General features: G+C 39.2%; 1 long non-coding RNA gene across 1 annotated transcript in view; it reads right to left on the bottom strand.

The window, feature by feature from the left end:
• Positions 1-15,143: 15,143 nt before the first annotated feature.
• The window catches only part of LOC148594267 (uncharacterized), a 507,147-nt gene continuing 506,154 nt past the window's right edge, over positions 15,144-16,136 (bottom strand). Inside the window, exon 2 of the long non-coding RNA XR_015913526.1 lies at positions 15,144-15,261. This is a non-coding gene — a long non-coding RNA (uncharacterized LOC148594267). The remainder of the gene's footprint in view (positions 15,262-16,136) is intronic.

Raw genomic sequence — 16,136 nt, forward strand, 5'->3', positions numbered from 1 at the left:
GAAATGAAAAGGCGGGGATTCTCAGCATTTGTAAAAGGCACAGCAGAGAGCACTAGTTAGAGGTGCAATCATTTTTCCATGTAGGAAGGCTACCCTCTGCTGGAAAACTGAAACATTTCAGCTCGAGTATCTTTTCACTGTTGCTCTTTTCTTTCTAAATAACCTTTCCTTGCCAATGGTGTGTATTTAGTGTTCTGATTCACAGCTTTCCTTGCTCTGAATCTAGCTACAGCATTTCCTTACTTTGCAGTAACCGCCACGTTACTGCAAAGACATAACATTTGAGAGAGATGGCTTCTTTGCAAGGAACTAGAACCAAAACGAGGCAGAGACAACTCTTGGTTCGGGTGTCTCGCTCTTTTCCTCTGTTGCTTTTATGGGTTTCATGATTGGAAAGTTAGTTACATGACTGCTGATCTTGAAGACTGCTGGTACAAAGCCACAAGGAATGCCAAGCTTGACCCAAGATTTGATCCTGGAGCTGCCAGATACCGTGGCTGCCTGAGGTTTCGATCTGAGTTATCAAGGTTGCCCTATTCCCAGGCAAAGGCCTTGGAGGGAGAAAATCACTACGTGGCAGTGACACTGTGCACAGCCCTTCTTACCTCCCTCTGAGCCCGGCGCCATCAGAACAAGCTGGGACTAATTATGGTTTTCCTGCCTCTGCTGTTTAGCTGCATGGAAAGGATGTATTTGGAAAACCTAAAGCCACTTCTGTTTTTCATTCTTTCCCTAAAGAGCCCCCTCCACTTTTGAGGGTGACTATCGAGTTCAGGAGAAAAATTTGCTGAGCAGACTTGTGCGTGAGACTAGTGTCAGCCATTGGGAATTTTAGCTCAAATATTCAAAGATTTCTTGGTCCCTGAACTAAGTTTAAGCAAGATGATTTTTTTAGTCATAGGTTAGAGGGCAAGAATAGAATACAGCCCTGAGAGAACATAATGCAATGCGAGAAACATGCCAGTGAGCCAAAAAAAAAAAAAAAAAAGCCGATTTACACTACCTTGATGGATAAGCCCAGCAGAATATATCAACAAATGCTGCTTCTACAGGTTTCTAGTACCATCTGCTATAATTTAATGTCTAATTAAGCCTTTAGTAGAGAATACTAAAGGATGGTTTAAAAACTTACAGAACATATCTCAGAATTACAGTAATTTCTATTGATCTCAATTATGCCTCATAAAGCCTTCTTGATTTTTTTCTCTTTCTTTCTTATAAAATTTAGGCTGTTTTTATAAAGGAGCATTTGATTCTGGTTTACAGCCTTCATAAGCAGGGATGTTCGTATCACAATAAATAAGCCCTATTTATTCCATTGCTATAATATGTATTCCTCATATTGGGTAGAAATACAGGAGAGTACTATGTGAAAACTCATTACATGGAAAGATACAAAATTCAGTTTCATATTTTCTTATACACAATGATGAGTCAGCTTTCTGCCAGAACTTAGATCTGGTTTTGAATCAGCTTGTGCTATTTTGGAGTTTGCTTCAAAGCCTATCTGAAGTCTGTCATTATAAAAAGCATAAAATATGGAGGATTTTTATTCTTTGAAGTTTTTAAATAAAACTTGATGAGAATTAAACCAAAGGAAAAATGTGCTTTATCATCATTAGAAACAGGGGATTATTTCCACTTCCCTAGAGCAGTGCAAAATAGATCTCCTTATAGGTTCATGATATTTGTTTTAAATGTTCATATTGCCATCTTTTTCAACATTTCTGTTTTCCTTTGATTTATCAAAGTTTTGGAAAATAAGTGCTTGAATCTTAGCAAAATGACTAGTATGTACAAAGAAACATTATATTCAAAAGCTTTGAATGATTGTTTCCAAGATATAAATTATGCTTTTTAGGCCCTTTAGCTATAACTTCAGCAAATTACTGTGAACATTTCATACTGTTTCAGACTGCAGTAAATTTTGATCCTTATTGCTTATCTTCAAAGCAAGAAAATAAAGTACTGTACTATCTATAATACTTTGTTGTCAGCTGCATAAAGACATGCTGGAACCTCAAATATACATCAGGTACATCTTTACACTACCATCCGGTATACCACAATACTTTCAAAACACACTTAGGTATTGATGAAAATTGATTGAATGTCAATAGTAACCAGTATTAGACATGCTAAATTAAGGCACAGGTCAAGAGTGAAGAACACTTTATTAATAAAAGTATTAGAAGAAATCAGAATGGGAACATTTATGTTTTATTTTCACTGTTCATTGTTTTCTTTCCAATGATCTCTGAAAAAAAATGGCATAAATGCTACCTAAAAGTGTATTTCTATGTGTCTTTGTTATGGGTATATGCATAGTCTTTTAGCACAGAAATACAGCTAGCCTGAAAACACATAATACGTTTCTTTGAAATTCCTAACAGATGATCTGAGTTTGTTTCTGATGCCTTCCAGCTTCATTTAAAAAAATCTTTTCAAGCACTGTTTTTAATGAAAGAAATTAAAAATATTAATGCAGATCAGGCTTTAGGAACTCGTTAGACAAATTCAAATTTCAGAACAAATGGGTAAAGTGTAGCTGTGAATGCATTTTGGCTGGAAATATGAAAACACTTCCCAGTCATCAGGGAGTTCCATTCTGCAGCATCTTTTCAGAAGGAATAGTGGGCACAACAGCAATAAAATCTCTAATTTTTGAGACGGGGTATAGTGTAGTAGTTGCAGTTGCAAGATCCTGGTCTTGAAACACATGACATTTTTCCACTCCTGTGTTTCTACAAATGAGTTGCATATTTGGAGTGAGGGCAGCTAACCAGGCTGTTAATGAGCATGAAAAATTGCTGAGAGAAAGATAATTCTAACATTTAATCCTGGCAGTGTTTATTGACTGTTCCCTTTCTTTGGTTTTCCATACCTTGACCTTCTTTTTAGATGAAATTATAACAGCTGTCAGGCACCTGTGAATCCTTATAGCCAATCTTAACACCACTGCTCAAACCACTGGAAAAACAGATTTCCAGGAGTTGCCTAGAACTGGCTCTTCTGACTATTTCCTTAGTATTTTTTGTCCCCTGGGCCTTGGTAAGACCCTTGAGATCCAGATGTTTAATGTTTTTCCTTTTCACTCATCTTTTGAAGTACAAAATCTGAAAGTTAGTTTTGGGGAGTTTGGGTTCTGCTGGAAGAGACATCCCCAAATATGATGTAGAATAATCTCTTGCCCTGAAACCAGATCCACTGTAAGAGCTTGATCTGGATATTCATTTCCTCCTGTGGCCCATTTTGTGGTGGCTGCAAGATATAAAATAGATGGAGACTGTCTTTATGATGTCTCTCTTTTCCTCATCTGCAGTCTAACAGATTTGAGTGGGCCCAAAGGTCATTCTGCATGTAGCCACAGTCGCTTTTTAAAAATCTTTGAATGCTAATCCAGCGTTGAACTGCCTTGCATTTGCATATTCGCTTAATCAGAAGTGTGTAAGGTCGGCACAGGAGGTTCATTTGGATATTCATGGCTGAGACTGCTCTTCTCATCACTTCTATTCCGTTCAGTCAAGCTCTGCACAGGCTGCAGACTTCCCTCATCCTAGGAGGAGGGGCAGGAATTAAAACAAACTCAGAAATAAGAGCGGGGCGGGGGCTTGAATTCTTCAGTGAGCTGTGGGAAGAGGGGGCTTGTATCATGTTTTAGGTTATGCTATTTTAGAGAGTGAAAGAAACAAAGTCTGCTTGAGTAAGCAGAAGGACAAGTCTGCAAAACTATGCTGAGACACACAGGTGATCAGAAGCAAGATATTCTGAAGAAAGAATAATTATTAGACAGCAGTGGTGCAGGAATGCACTGCCTCTGGGGCTGGATTCAAATTTCTCCCCTAGAATATTCTTTCTCAGGAGGCAGTATTCTTCAGAAATGTGCAGCAGCAGCAGCAGCAGCAGCTAATAACTGCCTGACTCCCACTTGTATCGTCGTGCTGTTGAAAATACTAATATCTCCGACCAGGCAGCATTGAACAAAACAGCCACCTCCGCACATCTCTTTTTCTAGCAGGTCTTCAGGAGGAGACAGTGTCTTTACTCTAATATTTCACATTTGCCTGCTGCCTTGCTAAAGATTTGGAGCTTATTGGGGTCTTCAGTCATTCCACGCTCTTCATCCACTTGAAACATCCATTGCTTCTGCTTCACTCTGCTGCAACCAGCCACCAGTGCAAAGCCAAATTCAAGGTTATAACCGAGTCTTTGATTGACTGTGTGATTATTTTGTAAAATAGGAGGGAATTTAGAGATGGAGAAGATACTAACAAATATTCAAGGACATAGCTATTTTATAGTTCTGCCTATTTTATAGAACTTAAAACTGATGAATGTCAGGAAGCAGTTGCACAGCAATATTTGCTATTCAGATGTTTGACCTTTTGTTCCTCTGGTCATCATAGGGAATGTTGCATCCTACTATATATTCATTTGTCTGGCAGGACAATCACCTTCATTCTCTGGTACTACTCTTGCTTGTTTTATCATTCATATCACATATTTACTTATAGCATTTCATGAAAGTAGCAGAAAAGCTCTATTTCAAGGCATGTCCAAATAGTATGAGACATAAATCCCATGCTTACATTTTTTTAGATGCATATGAACATACAACCCATTTCTTTTTCAAGAACTTGAAGTTATACTAAAGCTCATTAAGGCTTTGAATTTTATATTTTAGAATGAAAAAGGGCAGCAGCTATAATACCTGATAACAGATTGCCAGCATAACAATCATAATAAAAAAAGAGTAAAAGTTAATTCCAAATGTTGTCTTACAGTATGGCATTCTGTTGCTCATCACATAATATTTGGGTCAGAAGTATTTTTCAATGTTTTTAAACAATGATTGTGCCTCTGTCATTGTCATTTCTTTCAGATGTCACCTCCTTCCTTGCCATTCAGCCCTCTTCTAAATCTTTTATTGGACCAAGCTGTGCCTGTCCTTTAAGGAATTTCATTGACTGCTGTAGTTTTGGTAAAAAAGTAATTAAAGTCTGAAGATTTTAGCTCAGCTGGATAATAGCCACGCATAACTGTAATGAATTTTCCTGTTCTTGAACCAAATGCTCCAGACAGTCTTGGTCTTCACAGAAACATAGAATCACAGAATGGTTGAGCAGCAGGGACACCTAGAACATGGGGCACAGGGTGGCATCCAGGCGGGTTTGGAAGATCTCCAGAGAAGGAGACTCCACAACCTCTCTGGGCAGCCTGTTCCAGGGCTCTGTCACCCTCACAGGAAAGAAGTTCTTCCTCACATGGAGATGGAACTGCCTGTATTTCCACTTGTACCCATGACCTCTTGTCCTGTCACTGGCCACCACCGAGAAGAGTTTGGCCCCATCCTCTTTACATTATCCCCTCAGGTATTTGTACATATGTCTTGGTTGTGACTTTCCTGGCATTTCCTTGTTCTTGAAAAATAGTCCACGTTCCTTCCCTGTTGTATGCTTTGGGCAGCCCCAGCATCTGAGATGCAGTGAGTCAGGGAGCTAGACCAACTGGGAAATAGTTATCTGGGGAGCAGTTCTTCAGCTTGAACCCTCTCCTGATTTGCTCTGTCACACAGTTGCACAACTGAAGCTGCTAATTCTGCTCAGGGGATGGAAATACTTGGCTGCAGGAAAGAGCAGGAAGGTTTAGGGGCTACTTTTAATGTGTCAATGACACTTTAAATGAATGTCACATTAAAGTCTCAGGTCAAGCTAACAGGAATGTTAATGTCAGCTCCGCAATTGGTTCAAGGTTAGCTCATTGCTACAAAAGCTCGGAACTAACATGTCTGCATTGTAACCCAAATGTTGCTTTCATCAGAGCCTAAACTTGGAAGCAATGTGTTTTCTTAACAGCATTTAAAGTGAGATATCATAAGCAAAATCATCATTCATGAGAGATATTTGTCCTTTAAAGTTTCTGAGCCAAAGCTATTGCAAAGAGTTTTCGCGATGTTTTGCCATTATTGTATCCAGACTGCTTTTGTGATTTGGCCTTGAATTTGAGCAGCAAAATATGAGCTCTGAATACTGCCTCCTCACTAGCTGAACACTACCTCCCATGCTTGTGAATCTGTTCCCATGCCATATCTGGCTGATGCATCAAAATGGATGAGTAGTTCATACAACAAGATCTAGATTAATTAACTTCTGCTTTTTGATATAACTGTCATTTTACCATGATAAATTGACCAGAAAGCATTAGATAAACTGAATCACATATTTTCCCCCATGCTTTGACTCTAAATAAGTATTCTTTCCTTGTGATTCAGGAACATCATGCATCTTTGCAAAATATTTCATACACATTTGTACTGTCATGAGTAAATACATGAAGATGAAAAGGAAACTATTGATGTTAGGTTATTTTTTTGATAGTTGGCCTTAGAAGAAAACCATTCTTGTATCACTCACACAAGATGGTCCCTGTTTTTTTTCTAGAAGGTGTGTGGGCTTCTATGTTAAAAAAAGTGTGGACAATACTGCAATAAGCTTCTCGCGCATTGTAGGATTTTCATGAACACGTCTTCAGTTTAATGATAGTAGAGTTCATAACAGTTAAGGATCCAGCAACTCACGAAGTATTTTGTCTGTCTAGAGCTCAGCAAGGAAGACAGTTCTGAAATAGAAATCTTTTGATCTTGAAATGACAAGATCTGAATAGTAAAACCCCCTCTCATAAGAAACACAGGCTGTAATTATGGCACATCTATTATTTAAAATGTTCTTGAAAAGTCACATAAAAGCTGTTCAAAACAAAGGACAGGATTAGGTCAGGAAGTGGTCTGTAAAACTGAGATTTTATTTTATTTTTTACTAATTTCTGCCTTCTTACGCAAGCAAGCATTTGCCTGCAGTAATTTTCATTCAATGTGTGAAATGCTTGCTCCAAATGGTTTGATTCTTTCTCTTTAAAAATAGATCCTAATTAATTCTATTTTATTTTAAAGAAGATTCTATACATGAGCAAAGTTTCTGAAGAGGCTCAGGCTTTTTCTTTCCTATACCCTTGCCTCCCTGGACAACTAAGGCATATTTGATCCTGGTGGCTAGAAAATCTGGCAGGGTCACTGTTAACCTATTAGCCACAGATATTATAAATGAAATTCTGCAATATAACCATCTCACAGCAGACATCAAATAACCTAGGAAAACAAGTGAGCTGGAGCTTAGTCATATTTGATAATTAATGTGCGATGGTTTCCAACAAAAATTAATTTAGTGATGGAATAAAACATATGGAATAATGCTTAAGCTTACATCAAAGGCAAATATTGAATACATTAGGATACATTATCTCTCCTCTTTCTGGAGTACATTATGTTCTATTAAGATGTGATGTTCTGAATTTCTGCCTCGGCTTCTCTGAGAATTTGTGTGATGGCTCACAAATGTGTTCCCCAGTGCCCTCCTCTGTAGCACTCCTCCAATTCAGCTATCACTTCTTGTTTCAAATGAAGCATTAACACTCATTATCTGTCAGCGGAATAAAAAAGAAAACAAAACAAACCCAAAAAGACCCAACAACACTTTTTTTTTTTAGATGAAACATCTTTCCATGGATGACACTTCTGATGTTATCAGTAGGAAAAGCCTTCAAAGAAAACGGGTATCAAGTCTGAAACATTACATAATGCTGAGTTGAAAGACAAAGTGTTTTCTGGAATTTTAATTTTTTTTTAAGCAGCTGCCTTTAAGTGAACACAGCCATCACTGTTATAAAATATTCAAAGCCTCATACATATCAGACAGAGCTACAGTTGCTAGGGCAAACAATCTCATGTATCAGCTAAACAAACATTAGAAAATTTTCCTGAGCCCACTCTAGGTCTTAGCAAGACCTCTAGTTTTAATTTTAATCGTATCCTTTTTTTAACGCCACTTTCCACTTTGCAGCATTCTGATGGCTTTTGGGGGTCATGGGTGAGCACATAGTCATGAAAGACCAAGATTAAAGACTTCTCTGTGTTAGGGCATTAGCCATTCCACTTACTGTACTGTAGCGCATTTTCCTATTCCTAATTGATCACTTCATTGATCAGACATTATGGGGGAGCTTAGTGACCTAAGCTTTAGCTTTGAAATGCAGTAGAGACTGCAATTATCTGAAAGTCTTCAAGGATGCCTGAAATTTTGAGGATGTTCAGTTCATCAAGGAGTCTGGTTAACTGAGAGAAAAGACCAGAATTTTGAAGAGACATCAGGAGATAGAATGAATTGTATATTTTCTGTCCAGAAGTCTTGTGAGGTGTCAGTACATAGGAAGAGGAGATTCAGAAATCCCTATTCAGAAGATGGGTCGTCATAACTAAGAACATGAAATACCTGCTTAGTCATCCCAGGTTTAGGGATTATTGAATCTAGAAGCTTGAAATGCTTAACAGAACATCTTTTCCACCTCCCGTGATTAGATTCTTTCCCCTGTTGGCAACTATGTCTATCTAAACACATATTGATTGCCTTGTCTGCCTTGCCAGGGCTTGAAGGGTAGAAGTCACAGAGCTGTTCGTAACATGGAAAGCTGAGGAGAAATAAGGCCTGAGATTTGCGTTGGGCTGGAGGGGCCTTCCCGGTCAGTCCTCTCCTGTGTGCCCTGGTGAACGGGTGCATGTGCTGAGGGTCCAGTTACCACACAGGGCAGGTGTGTGGGCTCTATGTGTGTGTGGAAACTGCCTGGAACCTGGTCTTTTCTTCTTAAAAACCTTTCCAAGGTAAAACCTTCCAGAGATGTAATGCTAATATCCTTGTAGCTATGTGAAGCTCTCAGGGATATCTCTCATTTCAGCTTAGATAAAACCAGTCCTTAAAAACTGTCTTCACCGTTTTCTCTAGTATTGTAGTTGCTTCCAAATAATGCGTTCTGTCTTTACTAATGATTCTTCTACTGCCTGTTAATACACATTATACTATGGGTCATCATCTACTCCGAAGACTGTTTTCCACTGCTGTGCTCGTTGTGATAGTGAGGATAAGAGACTTCCCTTTGAAGACAGTTTATAAATCTTGTTGGGCGTCTTCATGATGAAAGGCGCTGTAGATATATAAGAGATCAAAGCAGTGTAAAGATAAGTGGTATATGTTTGCATGCGGTTTCTCTTTCTGTGCCATCTGATGATTTTGAGCCTCAAAATTTCAGCTTTAAAAAAACTCAGAAACCAAAAGAAAACCCTAGAAAAACCCACCAGGTTTCAGTGGGCTTGAGGCCGGGCCAGCCAAGTGCCATGTGGTGCTGACCCAGACTCATAAACTCTTCAGCACTCTTCTATCTTCCTGCATAAGCTGGCACTAAGAAAATTTTTGGTTTTCCAGATTGTCAGTGAGGGCCAAGAGCAGGAAGTTTTGTAGGGAAGGAAAACTGCTTAACAACAATGGGAGAAGAAACAGATCAACTTAACTCAGAGCACAAGTGTTTCTATCCAGACTTGTCAGATTGCTAGCAAAATTATTTTTGATTGTGAAAATACATTAGTAATTGGCCTAAATATCATATGAACATTTTATGGTATTTTTGAGGTGTACTTTATTTTTCACTTGCATCATATGTCTACATATTGAGAATTTCAATGTACATTTCTGTAGATGTATATAGCAATTGGAAGTAGAAATCCTGTGCATTCATTGTAAAGCACCAACTGAAGATAATACTGATTTTGACTGCATTGAATTTTAGTATTGGATTGGTGTTTAGTGTAGAGTAAATCATCTCTTTTATTCTAAAATGGGCTTTGGTTTTCAACAGGATCACTGCAGATTTTTTTTTTAACCTCAGAGTGTATTCTCATAAGCAATATCAAAATAAACCCTTGACCAACAAAAATACTTCCTACATTAGATCAACATTGGGATCACAAAAAGACGTCACTACTGACCTTTTTACTACATAGAGGAGACTACAGGCAGCATGCAGAATACAGACAATCAGTAGACTTTGAATATTAGGAAAAAGTAACAGAAAATGCAATAATAATGTACAAAGTCAATATTAAAAATAAGGCAAATGACTCTGTGTGCCTAGACCCAATCTGAGTATCCTCCTTTAAAATCCTACAGAAAATGTGGATCAAAATGTCTGATTATCCATCATCAATAAAGCTCTCATTGTGAGTCCCCAAAATACAAAAATCTAAAACTATGTGTCTTTTTTTTCATCCTTCTTAAATAGAAAATATTTTAAATGGAAGGGGAAAGATGCAATAAAGAACCACTGAGCCTATGTGTGTCCATAGAGCAAAAGAATATGGAAGTGGTGAGCCAAACCCAGACACAGAAGTGAATCTCAGATGTTTCGCATATCAGCCACACACTATTCTTGAAATGTCATACAAAATAATAAATAAACTGTGTAGTGAAGCAGAGCAGGGAACAATAGCCTGCCCAGTACACTTTATCAATATGAAGTCATAGTCTGATGGCCAAGGGGAAGGAAAGGAATCAGAAATAGAGTTTAATCAGGTGCTATGGCTGGCAAAAACTCTGGAGGCCTTACAGAAGAGAAGAATGTAAATTAAGTCCAGTAGCACAGGATAAAATAATGTTCTGTCTTCAGGTGAAAATGTTTCTTTTGGGGAAGAATGTAGGAAATGTTTCTTTACTGGAATAATTGGCCCAACCATGAAAATAAGTGTTATCCTTCTGAGATATTTGATCAGATTGCTTGGGTTGGGGAGTGGTGGTGGCAAGGAAAAATCTAAACTAAGTGTAAAGGATAAAGAATAAAATTTGAGATTGGTCTTCTGTCCTAGGAGGCTCTCCTAAGGATATATTACAGGCAGAAGGTGTCCATCTCCCTTCATGTTAATTATTCTTGAACTTTACCCCATCCCATCCCAAGTGAATATCTTGACCATGAAATTGTCATATCAGTTCTTCAACTTTCTTCATTCTCTCTGATGTATTAAATACTGTATTAGTTATATCACACGAAATGGCTTCAGTAGGAAGTGCTGAAACAGTGTCCTTGAGTGCTCCTCGCCCTGCAGGCGCAATAGCAGGATGGGTCAGGACACTTTTCTGTGATTTGGAAGACTGGCTTTCAAATTGCTACTCCCTGTCAGGTCAAATGGCTTTTAAAACTGCTATCCCAGTTTAGTGTTGTAATCATTGGTTATTAAGTTAAATGGAAGAAAAACATATGGATCTCTTCCTGTTAGTCTAACGGCTGGATAAAATTCTCTCTGTGCATGTAAGCACTCGTGCACACACACACACGGTTCACATGCTTGTTCTCTTGTCGACATGTTCACCTTCACGAAGGGAAGTCCAGCGTCTTCAGCTTGTTCTGCTGAGCCCGTGGTACATACTCTCAAAACTCCTCAGAGCAACAGGGACTGCTGGAACACCTTGTGCAGGATGAGGACGCCTCACAGGATCAGGTAAATGCCACCACGGGTGGCTTGTGTCCCCTCGCATCACTTTCTCTCACTGCCAGCCCGTGGGGTTGCCAGTGGCTGTTCTAGAGCACTTTAACCCTCCATTCATTTAAAGCCTTTAATCCTTAGAGTTTTCAAAGGCAGGAGGTGCCACCCCTGTGACCTTCTGCCCAGTGGCGCATTCCTGGGAGGAGAAGGCAGGAGGCCTCTTGCTCCAGCAGCTGTTGCCTGTACGAGCCCTCCTACATTCCTGCTGCCTTTGCCCAGTCCTCAGCGCACTCACTGCAGAGAAACCTATCGACTAGCTCGGTAAAGGGTTGTGGAGACCACCATAGCTGATCCTGGTATGGGTGAACTGAGGGAACTAGACCTGTTTTTTTGTTTAGTTCCCACATACACTGCAAACTTCCTAAAAGAATGTAAATGCCGTGGAGGAATAGCGAGAGCAATATTGTGGTTCAGACTTGTGTGTGTGTGTGCGTAGTTTTACTTTAGCTACCCCATCTTCTGCATCTTCAGCAGTGAGGTATTAGCTGATCTCCCATTCTGCAGCGGCAGGAGATGCTGCGCAATGACTAACGGTTAACAACTGCAAAGAGAACGGGCACTGTGGCTCAGCCCTCTTAGCGCCAGTGCTGCCCTCTCCTGGATGTCACTCTTTGGTAACCAAGGGTTTGCACCCACAGCGGAGGAGCTGTGCCCAGATGCAGGCTCGTGGTTGAGAGGTGTCTCCTCTTTGCGTTGCTGGTGATCAGCGGTAAGTAACATCAAGCTGAAAGAGAGTGGGGTGCCAATTTGGAAGTCCGATGAACAGCAGAGCCTCCACTCTTGAAGCTCCAATTAATAATGAAACCTCTTAATTAAAAATAAATAATATTCAGACAAACAAAATCGGTGATGTTTGGACATGGAAAATGTAGAAACTCTCACTTACACTTCCTGTTTTGCAGTCTACAAAAGCATATTTGTCTGTTTGCTTTGAGGGTTAGGCCTCAAATATGCTTGACTGAAGTCTCTGCAAATAGCTTTATTCAGATGTGAAGGGAAAAAAAAAAGTCTTGTTCACTCTGTTCTGAGTTTCAAGTGCTCAGTACCCATGAAATGGATTGCTTATTGGGAGATAATGTCTTTTTTGTGCCTTTTAAAGTCTGTGAAAAATGTCTTCCTGTTTAATAGGTTGATTAAAGCTGTATATGCTCCAGAAGATAAATGTGATTATTTATCATACTGTGCCCAAGATAATGACAGTAAAGAAGACAAGGTTGAAACTTTGTGTGATTTCCTCTCTTCCACATCCTGGGGCACCCCGAATACTGCACACAGATGGTGCTTTACATAAAGGAGCGCATTAGCTGTTAAACGTTTTTTCTTTCCATTAACTAATTTAACAATATGTTCCTGGTATTTAAAGAAATAGACAAATCACACACAAAAATACTTCCGTCAGCTTAATTCTGATTGCTAAAACAGACCATTTGCCCAGATGGGATTGCTTACTGGCCTAGCTATCAGGTTAGAAACATCTAGAAATTCTGCACCCACAAGCTCAGATTCTAACAGTGTTGATTCAGCTCTTCCTCTTTAATTGAGTTTCAGGCATTTAACTCTCTGGAGAGTTTTGAATGACAGCCTAAATATCGCAGGCCAGTCTGCTCTGCGTATCTGTTTAGGTGATCTGAATTTTCAAAAAGGAAGAGCTCTTATGAGTCTGGTTTAAGACAGCTTATGGGTGACAAAAATCACAGCAAAAGCCCCCTGAGACGTTTTCACCAGAGTGGGTGGTGGACCAAATTAAATGAGTGTTTCCAGTTTGTTTCCATATGTCACCTTCCACAGCAAAGACACTGCTGGTGTCCTTGGGACTGGCTGAGTGGAGGAGGTTTTCTTTATCATCATGAGGATGGCAGTGTAGCCTGCGCATAGTTCTCCCTTTACATCCATTTTCCATACTGAGCTCTCTTCAGCAGTGCTTTCCATTTCCCTTTTTGTTTCCAAGCAACACAGCAGTATAGAAGGAGCCCACATATTATTAAGTAATAGCCTACAGGCTAATTTTAGGAACACACGTGGTCTCCATTATTCTTATAACGAAATGTGACCAGGAAGTCAGTGCAAATCACTGCAAATGAAACACAGAGGCCCACGAAAAGCAACGGAATCAACTTGAACCTCACTGCAGCCATTCTACGTTACGCATTTCCAGTCGCCAGTCTGGAGACAACCCTGCTTTAGTGTTAACTCTTTGCACTAGAAAAAAGTGATAGTGAAAATACCCTTCCTCTTCTGTTTTTTTTTTTTCTTGCACCCCCGATGCAGGAAGTATTTTTGTTTTTCAACAGAAGAAAAAAGAATTAAGGAATGTGCTTCCATGTCTACTTCTAGCTATATAAGTCTTGAAATTCCATTTAGTATTTTAAGGTATAATGTTCAACTAGTGAAAAGAGATGCATAGTGCAGGAAAGGAAATAAAATAACTCCCATTTTTTTTCATTTTCATTGAGACTTCATTTACTGTAAAATAATGTTCTCACTCTTTACATCAACTTTTGTCTAGAGAAAAACTTGTTCTCAGTGAAAAGTGCAGAATAAAGCTTGGAACAATAAGGCAGTATATGAATTTCACCCTCTTTGGAAGATGTTTTATGTTAGGTCTTACCCCTTCACACTGATTTACTACATAACTCTGCACTTGCCTATAAGCATGACTCTACTTTAAAAATTTCTATCTGTAAATTTCAGTAGGTTTGGATTTTTTGAAGAACATAAACGGATATTTCCAGCATTCATGGGTGCTTCCAGATTTGATTCAGTCTACCTATCCTACCTAGGAAATATTTTATAATACAGAGCCTGCATATATTAAACTACTTACACAGCAGTGATCCCGTATTTATAATACTGATCTTGGGGCTAGATGTTACCAAGTGTTGCCTTCTTGTGTCAGGACTAGCCCTCGTCTGACCATCTTTTGCAGAGCACCCTGGCCTATGTCCTCATAAGGCCCCTGGGCTGATAGGAGGGAAACTTTTTCCAGATGCAGGCCACAGTTAGGTCAGGCCAGGTACTTTGTAAAATTCCAAGATTGGACGTTCATTTTCATACAGCGAAGTCACTCTTTGAACATTTATACCTGTCTTTATTGACTGTGCAGAGAACTTAAAATGACTAATTTTAAATTTTACCATAAGTTACTTAATCTAGATAAAGCCAGGTGGTCTGGGTCCTGTAGGGTACGGCGGTCGGAAGATCTCGCGCTGGGCGGAAAGAATAGCGGAAAGAATAGGGGAGATGGGCACGTGCCCGTATAAGGCGATGTTAACGCTATGGGCTACGGGGCGTGCCTCCACACACAGGTGCCCTGTATAAGTTTGGATGTGTCTGCAATAAGTGTCATTTGCTGCATCCACCATAGTGGTGTGTGTGTGCTCATTTGGCCTGGGTTCCCGGGTGGTGGAACCCATGCCCGCTCGATGCGCCGAGGCAATTGAAGCCGAAAGGCAGCAGGGTCCCACCTTAGAAAATAAAGGTGAGCAACATTAAGAACCCTATGAGAGTTGCATTTATTGTGTTTAGCACTTCACCAGCTCTAATGGCATGGATAGCATCTTAAACTTAGTAAGCCAGCATCAATACACATCAGCATAGGTGCTGCAAGCATCGGCACGTGCACAGACTAATCGAAACATGAAAACAGCACCGTTTTTGTGCATGTGCAATGGCTGTGTGGGCCACAATTTATTTAATACTGGATTACAAGCATCAAGCTATGGAAAAAATGTCAGCTATTACACTTCAGTTTCTTTAAAGATATTATTTTTGTGCTGTCATGTTTCATAGGGAAACCAAACTTTCCTATTATTCATCTGACATTTAAAGATTTTTTTTTAAACATTCTCTCTTAGTCTAAAGATTTAATCACAAAGGACAAATTTTAAGAGAACTTTATTAGATCTGACAGCTGACTAATTGGACTGTGTGCAATTAATAAAAAACTTTTATAATTGAATATTCAGCAAAGGATCGTTCAGTGATAGTGTGCATTTTTTTATTATTATTTCTGCAGTTTTACAGAGCTATAATCCTGCAAATGCAGAGTTTGACTAAGACATTATTCTTCCTTGTTTACGCCCACACTTCATGAGATCACTGCAGTGTGAAAAATAGCATACTGCCTAGATTTCTCTTGGTAGAAGAGCCACAGGAACCACTGAAATACAAAAAGCTATACCTGACCATGTATTTTCTTAGGTGAAAATACTTACGGTATAAGGCAGCGTACATCAGTATTTTATATCATTTTCATTTTCACTTACAACTTAGATTTTCATACTATAATAGCAGCTTTTATGCAAATGATCAGATTTGCTATTGTAAGATCCAACAAAAAACTACTACTGAGGAAATGGAGCGCACTTTGTAGAGATCTCTGCTCTGCTCTAGAGAGCAGCTCAGTAGGGCATTCTTTGCATTCTGGATGCTTTTAGTTTTCCCTCCAGACATTCAAAAATAGTGTGGTTCAGATGCTTCCTCTGTTGCAAATTTAAATATCGCCTTTATTTTTAGAAGAGTCCACTGTATGCTTTACCTTCAGGCTCATTAACAGATTTGTTACAATTTATTTGAGGGTTATACTCCTGTTCAAGTAACGCTGAAAGTACTCTTGGCTGCTAGAGAAATTTCCTAGAATTTCTTGTGAGGAGCAGGATGGAATAAGGGTTTGTCGTTGCATTTTCATTCAGTTTACTACTGAAGGTTAGTTTCTTCTTCA

Source organism: Tinamus guttatus, unplaced genomic scaffold (assembly GCF_059628265.1).
Source record: "Tinamus guttatus ecotype Peru unplaced genomic scaffold, ASM5962826v1 Tinamus_guttatus_pri_ptg000264l, whole genome shotgun sequence".
NCBI classification, from domain to species: domain Eukaryota; kingdom Metazoa; phylum Chordata; class Aves; order Tinamiformes; family Tinamidae; genus Tinamus; species Tinamus guttatus.